The sequence below is a fragment of the Panthera leo genome, chromosome D4 (genome assembly GCF_018350215.1).
Source record: "Panthera leo isolate Ple1 chromosome D4, P.leo_Ple1_pat1.1, whole genome shotgun sequence".
Taxonomy (NCBI): Eukaryota; Metazoa; Chordata; class Mammalia; order Carnivora; family Felidae; genus Panthera; species Panthera leo.
The window spans coordinates 41,700,563-41,713,768 of record NC_056691.1 but is presented as its reverse complement, the minus strand read 5'-3'; positions in this window follow the sequence as shown (position 1 = coordinate 41,713,768).

The following is a 13,206-nucleotide window of genomic DNA, read 5'->3' as shown; positions in this document are numbered from 1 at the left end:
GAGTCAGACAGATCTGGAAGAGCCCCACCCAGGCCACTGAATAAGTGTTTGATCTCAAAGCAATAGACAACTTCTTTAGGCCTTGATTTCTTCCTCTGAAAATGGATATCGAATAGTAAGTGAACTACCAATAGTGTGATACTTGTAATATAGCACTCAATGAGTGTTAGCTACTTTTCTTAGAGCCTTTTCCTTTGTTAGTTAATTTAATAACTTCAGTTTCAGGAAGCCAGTGTTCTTAAAGCCATTTCCCTGAGGACAGCCCTGTACTTTAGAGGTTATATCAACTTTCTCAAGGTTACACAGCTGGTTGGTAGGAGAATCTAAATTTGAACTCCAATAGTGTCTGGGCCACCTCTCTTTCCAGGACAGCAAGGAGCCTCTATTTACTCACATCAATAATTAACTTATTTAAAAAAATTAATGTTTATTTATTTTTGATAGAGACAGAGCATGAGTGGGGGAGGGGCAGAGAGAGAGAGGGAGACACAGAATCCAAAGTAGGCTCCAGGTTCTGAGCTGTCCGCATAGAGCCTGACACAGGGCTTGAACTCATGAACCATGAGATCATCCAAAGTCGGACACTTAACTGACTGAGCCACCCAGGAGCCCCAATAGCTGATTTATACTCTGAGGTTTTAATGACAATTTTTGTGTGTGTGGGTTTTTTTCCCCGTGAAATAAATAGGCTCCAGTAGGGATGGACCTTGACTCAAGTATCCCTGTGATCATCTCAGAAAGAGAATTTAGTAGGCATTCCGTGCTTTGTAACTTGAAAATTAAGAACAGATACTATTTTAAATTCTGAGCACTGATTTATTAATGTAAGAAAATGTTTAAATTTCTCTCATTCCAAAATATTTCACTCATGCCATGGTGCTAGAATTCCTAAATGCTGTAAAGTATAAGAAGAATATAATTTAATTACATTTTCTGAAAAAATACATTATAGTCTCTGAACTTTATTTCTCTGTAGCTTAAGAGTCAAAGACAGAGAACACCTAATTTAATTCTGTGAATATTTCCTCAAAAGGGGTTCAGATGATGGTGATGACACCAAATCCTGCTAAAAATCTTTCCGGTTTAGTTATTCTTGCACTAAAAAAGAAAGGCAGACAATTGAGATTTTAAAACACTTAAACAGCATTCTAATGCAAAACTGAGTTTTAATTTTTAAATAGACTACTTTGCAAAAAATATATAAAGCTCATTTTTATCATTCCTCTTTATTCCTCTACAAATTCTATCACAATCATAAAATGGTAAGTTACAGATTTTTTTTAAAGAAAGTATTTCACCGAAAGAGAATTAAAATAATTACTTTTAATTGTTTTCTGCTCACTGACCATACTTCCCAAATTAACTTATACCATTACAGAAAATATTTTAGTTCTGAAATACTGAAATAGTCTTTATTCCACATAATATTTCAAAACTTCTCTCAGTTGATCTCAGGTATTCATTTCAATGGAGCTTTTCTTTGGTCACTCAATAATTCAACCAACATTTATTGAGTGCCAATTACATGCTAGGCACCGTGCTCAGAGCTGAGGGACACAAGGCTGAAAAGATACATTCCCTACACTCAACAATCTCTCAGCAGACATTTAATGAAGAATTTTATTTTCCTGTTACAGTAAAATAAGCAGATACAAATTCCTCTAAGCATCATTAAGTACCCTCTATTTTAAATATGTCTCTCTTGACGTAAGACTCCACTATTTAATGCACTCAATGCACTGTTGAAGATTTTTAACCCTGAATCTGATGTTTTATTAGTTTCATCTCAAGCTACATTTGCTGATACCAATGAAGAGTTTCTGTCATTTAATCATATGATAATTATTTGACTGTCACCATGTATAAGGCAACACCATGTTCATTTCTCTGCAGGCTAAAAGCCACCAGTAAGTGGATACAAAAACTTAATGGAAAAGGTAGGAGCCTGAGCTGGAACTTTGGGTAAATAAAAAGGAAAACATATTTTCCAGTTACTGGCACTTGCATGAGGGTTAATGAGCATGATACTCATTTAACTGGATGAGTATTTCGTCTTCTCAAGGGATTTGCCCGCCACCATGCCCGGTATATATTAAGCAATGGGTTTAAAAATATTTTTTAAGTTTACTGAGAGAGAGAGAGAGAGAGAGAGAGAGAGAGAGAGAGAGAGAGAGAACGAGTGGGGGAGGGGCAGAGAGAGGGAGACACAGAATGTGAGCTGTCAGCACAGAGCCTGAAACGGGGCTCAAACCCATGGACCATGAGATCTGTGAGAGCTGAAATCAGATGCTTCAACTGAGCCACCCAGGTGCCCCACGAAATAGGGTTTTTAATCTAGAATCCTTTCCTGCTTCCTAATCCTGAAACTGCATTTAAATGACTAAGTGGACCCTACCTCCACTTTTTCAAAGATTCTAGTCAGCTTCAGTCAGTTAGGTCCTAGCTTCTTGTCCTGGTTCTTCTCCAGAGTCAGGAATGTGCACCAACTTATTAACAGGGGCTGGAGTGAGGTTGATAAGAATGACTTATGTTCAGTATTATACAATTCTATGATATTTTCTAACACAGAGTGTATTCGTTCTTTTAAAAATGTTAAAAATTCAAAGACTACAAAACCATATTCTCTGGAGTCAAAGGTAGCTTTCAGCTCCGAAAAGGGCCTCCCAAATATTAAGACTCAAAAATGTAAGACATGTAAAAGGAGCTGGGGAGAGGGAGAGCTTTTCTAATCAGATCCCTCTATACTCCCACTTCTGGCTTTTCTTTGCTAAGTGGCTCTATCTCTCCACATTTATTCAGCCAAGTGTGTGCTGCCACTCTTCCCCATGGAGAGGAAGGAGAGGCACTGTATAGGTAGAACTTCTTTAAGTTTAAGTTAGTACATTTAGAAATAGAAATATGCCTGAAGGTTAATATGCGTGTTGTGGGGTGGTGATGGGAAATACGTTGTGAGGTAAAGGGGAGTAGTTAAAAACTGATTTTGGAAATCTAGCTCTGGGAGGTTCAGTTACTGGACATTGTCACACTTGACACATAGAAGCACCAGAACCAGAACTCAGGCATTTTCCTGCAGGTCTGAGGTCTTCCCACAGCTGCCTTAGAGGGGTTTCATGGTTCAGGTCTTTCCAGTCTTGGACCTTAAAGTCAGTTGTAAGCGGTGATTGATCACCGGTTTTCTGGGGACAAATTTTATCTACCAGATGAGCACTTCTGTGAGTCCTGAGCAAACCGGTACCCTTCAAGTAACTAGTTTACTCATAATGAATTCAGTTTCTTAACATTCTCTGTTCTTTACATGCCATGCCAATCCTGGAAATTAAGTGTTTTTTTTTAGGATGGCTGAAGCTGAACCTCGGCGACAGAGGAAAACTACCTGGGAGAGTTGACCCTCTTTCTGCACCTTCAGTTGTGCTCTTTTGGGTCCTTTGACTAGGACCATCTTGAGTATATAATCTGAATGTGGACCGCTCCATTTTAGTCTCTGTTCCAGTGTCAAGTCCCTGGATGCCACAGGCCTGTCCAAAATCTTGAGATTTTGAGGATTAAAAAAAATAGCAATGCATCTTAAGGCCTCCTGGAATAAATTTATGTATAGATAGTTTGCAGTTCAGATCGATGTGTTTTTAGAACTTGATAATAGTGCAGCCTCTGTTGGTTAAGCACATCAGTGTTCCATTATTGGAATAAAATTTGGTGGCATGCCAAATGTCTTCTGATTTGATTATCAGAATGATAGCCAACTTGAAAAAGTAACCTAGCATCTGTGAAATTCCTTATCACTGAGATAACTGATTTTATATTGACATTTTCTAGTTTCTTCATTTGCTTTTGCTTTTCTTCCTGAGCAGCATATTTATTGTTGTTATTTTGGATCACTTTTTGTGATGTTGGTATTAAGTGAGACAGCTATGTAAACAAGTTGCAAGGGATTATTAGTTTATCAGTGGAAGGATGTCTGGTCCATTGCCAAGATTCATTGATCTGTTTATTATGACTCTACTCAGTACAATTTTAGTGGCAATTTAAAAAAATGGTCTTAGGGTTTCATTTACAGAAGTCCACTGGTTCATTTATTAACCCACATTTGAGGGCTAACTTGCTGTATAATCTTACTAGCATTATTATGACAGTTGTTGTAACACACCGCAGCCAGGGAGCAATATCCCAATTATACGTTCTATTGTTTCACTTGTGATATGAGAGCAATACAAATTGTTGATGATAATTATGTTGATTTTCACCAGTTTGCAAATTAGTAAATTAGTACATTTAGAAATATAAATATACCCGAAGGCTAATATGTGTGTTGGGGCTAGTTAACAAGTATTTATTAAGTGCCTATGGTCTGTGTGGTGGACTATAACAGTCACAGTATAGGGATACCAGCAATGGTGTAAAACAAACAAGGAACCTGCCTAGCACAGGGTATAGTTTCTGCCAGATAAAAATGAAAGTATCTTACTAATTGACTTAGTCTTTCCCGGTAACAACCAACCCTAAACTTAATGGCATAAAACGATTTATTATTGCCCACAATTCTGTGGGCTGGCTGGGCTATTCTTTGGCTGTTGTTACCTGGGCTTAGTCGTGCTAGAGAAGCATCCTGCTGAAGGGTCAGCTAGGTTGGAAGGAATAGCCTCGTTCACATGAATGGCAGTTAGTGCTGGCTGTGGGCTGGGTACCTTGTTTCTCTTCCAGGTGGCCTCTCATCGTCCAGTAGGCTAAACCAGCCTCCTTATGTGTTCTCAGGGTGATGGTCCAAGAGTGTGAAAGAGGAAACTGCAAGGCTTCTGCAGATATAGCTTCAGAATTACATACCATCATTTCTGCTATGCTCTATTGATCAAAGTAAGACACAAGTCCAGCACGGATTTACAGGAGTGGAGAAACAGACTTGATGAAAGGAAAGGCAAAGACACATTATAAAGGTGTGCATAAACCAGGATGGGTGGGATCCAGACCATATGTTGCAATTTACCACACCTGCCTTGTATAAATGAGGCTTTTACAAGGGTTATCTTTGCATTTCAAAACTTCTATTCTTTTGTTATGGATGATTATATAAACACCCGGCTCTTGGGGAACCTGGGTGGCTCAGTCTGTGAAGCATCTGACTTTTGATTTTAGCTCAGCTCATGATTCCTTGGTTTGTGAGTTTGAGCCCCACATCAGACTCTGCATTGCCGGTGCAGAGCCTGCTTGGGATTCTCTCTCCTTCCCTCTCTGCTCCTCCTCCACTCACGTGCATTCTCTTGCTCTCTCTCAAAATAAATAAATAAACTTAAAAAAAAACACAAAAAACCCCAAAAAACAAAAACCTGAAAACCCAGCTCTTCTCATACCTGAAGTCTGTGTAAGTTCCTTTTCTTATGTTCAATTTAAGTTCTTCAAGTGCTAAAGAACTTGTATACATGTTTTTTGTTTTTTGGGTTTTTTTTTGACAGCAAGAGTATGTGGGCAAGCTAGTGCAGGGGAGGGACAGAGGGAAAGGGAGAGAAAATCTTAAGGCTCCACGCCCAGCACAGGACTCAATCTCACAACCATGAGATCACGACATGAGCTAAAATTTAGAGTTGGATGCTTAACCCACTGAGCCACCCAGACACTCCCATAATTTTCTCTTCAAAGCTTCTGGTCTAATGTTCTGAAAACAGTTGGTCCCTATTTGACTTAATATTCAGTTTTAAAATAGTGTACTGTAATGTATTTTTCAAAAAACTGCTAGAAGGGGGGCCTAGCTGGCTCAGTTGGAAAAACTTGCAACTCTTGATCTTGGGGTGGTAAGTTCGAGCCCCATGTTGGGTGTAGATATTACTTAAATAAACAAACTTAAAAAAATTGCTAGAGGAAAATAATCATAGAACTCTGGACACAAAGAGGAACTAATTAACATTCTGTTTCCCAATATTTAAGTCCAGTTATCTTCAGTTGCTTTTAAAATTTTAAGCATGGGCAGTGGGGGGTGCTTGGGTGGCTCAGTTGCTTAAGCGTCTGACTCTTGAGTTGGGCTCAGGTCATGATCTTACAGTCGTGAGTTCAAGCCCCACATCAGCTCTGCACTGACAGCGTGGAGCCTGCTTGGGATTCTGTCTCCGCCTCTCTCTGCCCCTCCCCTGCTTGCTCTCTCTATCTCTCTCTCAAAATAAATAAAAATAAACTCAAAAAAAATTTTTTAATCTGGAAGACATTTTCCTCTTTAAACTTTTAAAGAATCTTCTCCTGAAAACAATGGGTTCCAAAGTAATAGTATAGTACTCTAGAAAATAAGGTGTTAAGTGTACAGCAATTTAGATGTGTTCCATATTTAGAATAAATGTACTCATATTATTTTCTGTTATTGCACATTGCTTCTATATTAGAACACCAGATTTGATTCACAGATCCCCAGGAAATAAGTCTTTGCACAATGAAGTTGACCATGCAATTTATTTATAATTTAAATCATTTTCAGAATGCTCTGTCTCACTCTTTTCTCCCTCACTGGCAATTGGTGCCATCAATTTCCTGTGCATTCTTCTGGAATATGTTATCCATATACATGCAAATATAAAGAGAGATTCCCTTTTTCTTCTATAGGTAGCATACTATATATGATGTTCTTCGCCTTGCTTTTTCTCATTATATCTTATTCCATTTCAGTATTTCATTCTTTTTTAGAGCTACATAATATTCAACAGTATAGCTATACCATACTTATTCAATCAGTACCCTACTGAATGAACACTTACGCTGTTTCCTACCTTTTGCCATTCCAAACAAAGTTACAATGAATTACTAGGTCACTTTCCTCAAGTGGAAGTATATTTAGGATTTCCTAGTTGTTTGAAAAATATGTACATCTATATTTGTGATAAATATTGTTAAGTTGACTTCTGTAACAGCTAAATCAATTTATATTTCTATCAGAAGAGTGTGCATGAGGGGGTGTCTGGCTGGCTCGTTTGAAAGAGCACGTGACTCTTGGCTATTATTGACTTTAGTAATTATTATTACAACTTTCTTTTCTACTATGCCTTAAAGTCAACAAAATAATATATTCTGAGTTATGTGAACAACAGTGGGTTAGGTTTTACTATGCTAATTTTGCTGGTGATGATCTGGAAAATCAAGTGTTTGTCCTATATAACTTGTCTAGAGTTGTGTAGCAAATAGGGATCAAAATCTGGTCTGGAAGTCAGGTTTTCTAGTAGCCCAATGAAGCAGTTGTAAATTTTGCTAGACGCTAACTTGTCCATTTACCCAGACGTATGGCACTAAAATAGCTTCATATTTTGTAATTATTAAGCACTAGGAAAATAATATAGACTATGGAAGATAGCAGAGCCAATCCTAGGCAAGATGGAAATTCTAAAGTTTCCTTGAATTTATACCTATTCTTCTCTGGAAAAATCTGGAGTACGAAAGGTTTTATCACTTCTTGATACTGTCTCTGAAAGTAAGTGTAGGGTTTAAAAGGCATTGTTCACCATCTCCCCCTCTAACACACACTCCATGGTCTCCATAGAGAAAAGGAAACCTGTATTAAACAAGTTAGTGTCTGGCAAAAATACCACAGACTGGGTGGTTTAAATTACAGACATTTATTTCTCAAAGTTCTGAAGGCTGAAGTCTAAGATCAAGGTGCTGGCCAATTCAATTATTGGTGAGAGCTCTCTTCTTAGCTTGCAGATGGCTGCCTTTTCTCTGTCTCTTCACAAGGTAGAGAGAGAACATCTCTTCTTTCTTCCTCTTCACATAAAGTCACTAATCCCAGCAGGAGAGCCCCACCCTCCTGATGTCATCTAGCTCTAATTACCTCCCATGCGGTCCATCTACAAATACCATCATATTGGAGGTTAAGCCTTCAGTATGAATTTTAGGACACAATTTAGTCCATAGCAAAGTCTGTGATGAAATGATGAGGCTCCAGCCTCCCAGTCTCAGCTCTGGAATTGGTGACAATTAGCAACCCATACTTGTCCCAGACTTGAACAGGAACTAAACCCACATCATCTCCATATTGGTATCCCCAGTTGCTTTCTTGCCTTCTTTTATTCTGTATATTCACAAATATCTATTGAGCACCTACTGTGGGCCTTGCATTGTTTTCTAAGTGCCAGGAATAGCACTGAACAAAACTAAAGATCTACACTGATAATGTTTACATTCTCCTAGGGATAGACAAATAACAAACATTTAATGTTGAAAAGTAATGGAGCTAAGAGGAAGAACAGAGGAGTTCCATGTTTTTCAGCACTTCTGAAATTACCTGAAATAGTATTTAAGAAAAAGAACACTAGCTAATATTGAGCTCTTTCTATGTGCTATATACTGTGCTAAACAGTTTGCTTGGGTTTATTCATTAATCTTCACAAAGCCTAACTCTTCCCTATTTCATAAATAGTCATTATTATTATCTCCATTTTTCAGATGAGGAAACTATAGCGCAGAGAAGTTACATCATCTGTTTTAGAGCACACCATTTGACCACACCATTAGTAAATGATCAAGTCAGGTTTTCAGGTAACATGTGTACTTAATCAGAGTGCCCAATGCCCATTTGTATGAACTTAGGGTAAAGTCTATTCCATTGTTAAACTGAGATATAATTTACATGTCATAAAATTCACTCTTTTAAGGTGTACTGTTTTATAGTTTTTAGTATATTCACAGGTTGTGAAGCCAATGCCAATATCTGGTCTTGGAATATTTTCATCACACCAAAAAGAAATAATACTCTTTAGTACTTAATCACCATTTCCTCTTCCCCCAGCTCCTGGGAACCACTTCTACTTTCTGTCTTTATGGATTTAGCTATCCAGGATATATCATGTAAATGGAATCATACAATATATAGTTTTTTGTGTCTTGTTTCTTTCACTTAACATAATGTTTTTAAGACATCCATTTTGTAGCATGTGTTACTACTATATTCCTTCATATGGCTGAATAATATTTTATTCAATGGACATTAAATCTTTTATTTATCTATTCATCAGTTGATAGACATTTAGGTTGTTTCCACTTTCTGGCTATTATGAACGATGCTATGAACATTCCTGTACACGTTTTTGTGTGGACATAAGTTTGCAATTCTCTTGGGTATAACATGTCTAGGAATGGACTCTATGTTTAACTTTTTGAAGAACTACCAAACTGTTTTCCAGAGTGACTACACAATTTTACATTTTCACCAGGAGTGGTTGAGAGTTCTGAGTTTTCTACATCTATTATTATCTGTCTTTTGATTATCGCCAGTCTAGGGGATGTGAAGTAGTATCTTAATGTAATTTTAAAATGCTATAAACACATAACATAAAACGTACCATCTTAACCATTTTTAAGTGTACTGTTCAGTGGCATTAAGTACATTCAGACTGTCATGGGACCGTCACCACCATCCATCTATAGAACCTCTTTCATGTTGTAAAACTTAAACACTGTACCTCTTAAACAGGAACCCTGCAATTTCCTTTCCCCACAGTCCACTGCAACCACCATTGTCCTCTTCGTTACTATGAGTTTGACTACTCTATGTACCTCATATCAGTGGAATCTTATAGCATTTGTCCTTTTGTGACTGGCTTATTTCACTTAGCATAATGTCTTCAAGGTTCACTGATGTTGTAGCATGGGTTCAATGTGGTTTTTATTTACATTTCCCTGATGACTCATAATGTTCACGTATTTATTGGTCATTTGTACATTTCCTTTGAAGAAATGTCTATTCAGATCCTTTGTCTATAACATAATGACTAATCCTAAACTAAAACCTACTTTATGAATTGTGTACAACATATTTCTAGGTACTTCTTTTATTTTTTTCCTCTAGAATTCATACAATGAGGTGTATCATAATAACTGAAACTCCTGACCAATCCTGATGTGCTTGCTGGCCTAATAAAGGAAACTGTTGGGTACCTGGGTGGCTCAGTAGATTAAGCCTCTGACTCTTGATTTAGGCTCAGGTCATGATCCCATGGTCATGGGATCAGCCCACATTGGGCTCTATGCTGTGTGTAGAGCCTGCTTAAGATTCTCTCTCTTCCTCTCTATCAGCCCCTGTAGACTGCTCATGCATGTGCTCATGCACTGCTCTCTCAAAAAAAACAAAACAGAAACAACCCAAAGAAAAATGTTAATTATGTTTATTAGAAATATAAATAATTTTAGAATTCATATGTATTTTAATCAGTCTGATGTTTAAAAATTGGTAATGGATATAGATTCTAATTAATCTTTCATTCCTATTTTCCTCATTTCAGTCCATCTTAGATTGTTGCCTAAATAATTATCAACAGTATAAATGTGATCATGTCGTTCCCTAGCTCAAAAGCTTCCATAGCTCCTCATTACCAACCAAAATAAATACAATCTTCTCCATAATCAGACCTTTTATTTTTTTGACTGAAGAAACTGGTAAGAAACTACATTTAATATTATATAAAGAATTAGAACACAAACATATATAAGCAAACACACAAACAACAGAAACAAATCTTTCACAAAAAGTTCCTATCCTTATAGCATACAAATGTATTCTGATATTTTGGAATTTTTTTGAAAGTATGAAATGAGATTCACTAAACTGATTTTCAAGATTAAGTTTGGAAAACATCATTCTACAACATGGCCAATCATGGCAAGGTTCTTCAGAGTACAGTAAAACTTACTCCAGTGATTTTCAAACCTAGTTGTACATTAAAATCACTTGGAGAACTGGTGGGGGTGGAGGGTTGGGGGGAAGCAAGCTAATCTAGATCTCCATTCTTAAAAATTCTCATTCATAAGGTCTGGGAAGGAGCCCAGAAATCTGTGTTTTTATTAAACCTTCCTAGTTAATTCAATAGTTGTTAATTCAGGGCCAGGTTTAAGATCCACTGTTCTTACCATATACTACTTGCCCTTCCCCCATCTCAAACAAGTATTTCTTGCTTCTTACACACTCTTTGTTTGCACATTCATTTTCCTCCACCTGAAATTTGTGCCCTCTGCCTATTGGAATCTTTCCAGTTCTATTTCAAATACCATTTCCTAGTTATTTCTCCAACCAGAAAGGTCTCCCTAGACTTCCTATGAGTCTTTATTAGGGCTTTGTTGATGGCACTTTTCTTGCCCCACCTCACTGTGCTTATCTTCCTACTATGTTGTAAGCAACTACATTATAATTACCCCTCAGTGGGAGTACAATGGCCTATGCAAAGTCAGGATTTGATAAACTGCCTTGAACTGGAATGGAACTGAAACCTTTCATTGTGGGAGAATATGCCACTTAATACAGAGTTTAAGCTACTTAATAAAGAGTTTAAACAATTCAAACTCTGCTACATTTTAATGTGATATTATGGGATAAATACGTGAGTGTTTAGTCTTTCTGCAAGTGATATTCATGCAAGCTAGCCTTTGGTTAGCTTTTCCTCAACCTATTTATCACCGTCCTCCATAGGAAGACATATTGACCAGATCTAAATGTCCATATCCAAAACAGAGTAAAACTCTCCCCATCTTATTTGGTGTTAGGTTTCCCTAAGAGCTTCCAGTCTCTGTGCCTGGAGGTTTCCAGGTCAGGTCTCTGAGCTTTAAGCAAATGAAATACCCTAAGCATTTTGTTCACAACAGATTTGGCTGTGTGTGTTTAGAGCACCATTACAGTATTATGTTTTCCATTTTGCATGGGTATAAATTAAAGTACAGAGAAGATTTGATTAGCTTGAGATCCCAGAGTGACTGGCAATGATGGGAATAAAGGCTTGCTCCCCAGATTCCTGGCCCAGTTCACTCTGTACCAAACCACAGGTATGCTGCCTTTTTGCTGATGAGGCCACACAATGTTCCTTGGAGGGGATACCCACTAGCTCTAGGAGGATGAAGGCACATAAGGAGGCTTTGAGAGAGCCATTTGGAGAGTCAGACTAAGGGCCAATTGTCCCGTAAGATTGAGTGAGCATTTCTGAATGTGGTTTAGAAAACATGTGGTGAGAAAATACTTAATGGGGCTTGGGGATATTTATTTTAAATATCAAGTTGGGGCACCTGGGTGGCTCAGTCGGTTAAATATCCGACTTCGGCTCAGGTCATGATCTTGCAGTCCGTAAGTTCGAGCCCTGTGTTGGGCTCTGTGCTGACAGCTCAGAGCCTGGAGCCTTGTTTGGCTTCTGTGTACCCCCCTCTTTCTGTCCCTCCCCCACTTGTGCTCTGTTTCGCTCTGTCTCTCAAAAATAAATAAACGTTAAAAAAATTTTAAATGTCAAGCCACTTCGCATTTATGAGTAATATCTAGTCTTGCATGTCCATCTTTTACTCTGAGTGTAATGCAAATGAAATAATAAGCCAATATAATGTTTTTAAAAGTATGCCATCATTTGAATCCTTAGGAAACTCTGGGAATTTAAAATAACACCAATGACAAAGCAAAGGTGACAGGGATCCACTTGTGGAACTTGGTATCAGCATTTGCCGGGATTTGAAAATCCGGCCTCTAGATAAACTCTTAGAAGGAAAATCACTGAGGATTCCCACCATGTACCCAAGGTCCTATGCCCCCTGCCTTACCTTGCCCCAATCCAACAGTGGATTCTCTGGCTGGTGAACCTCATCTCATCTAGAACTACAAACAACTTTGGATCTTTCCTTATTCACAGTAATGGTTTTGACTGAATACTTGAGTTCTCTCTGCCTAGCCTCTCCTACTTAAAGCCTATTTTCCCTTCCCACTATTTCCTTTCCCTGAGGACACCAACCACAGGAACCTTCTTTAAATTCCTTTCTCACCCTTTTCCCTGCCTCAGGGCCTGTGCCTAGGAGGAACTTCCCACTGATCTTTACAAGGTTTATCATTGTTCTAATCTTAGCTGGAATATCACCTGGTCAGAGAATACCACCTGACTATCCAAGGTAAACCATACAATCACAGTTATCCACAACCAACAACCCACTCCTAGTCTTTCTGGATCACAGCACCTATTTCATTGTCATTAAAGCATGTGTCACCACTTGAACTCTCATCTGTTAACTTTTTCATTGTATCTCTGCCACTAGATAGTAAGTTCAGGGAGACTACCAGCCTTTTCTAATTCTGGTCAGGGCTTCATCCTCAGCACCTAGAGCAGTGCCTGGCATCTAGTAAGTGCTAAATATGGATATGTTGAGTAAATGAAATACCCATCAATGATGTCATGGGGGAAATGCCTCTTTAACCTATGGACTGCTCTAAGAAGTTGCCTAATA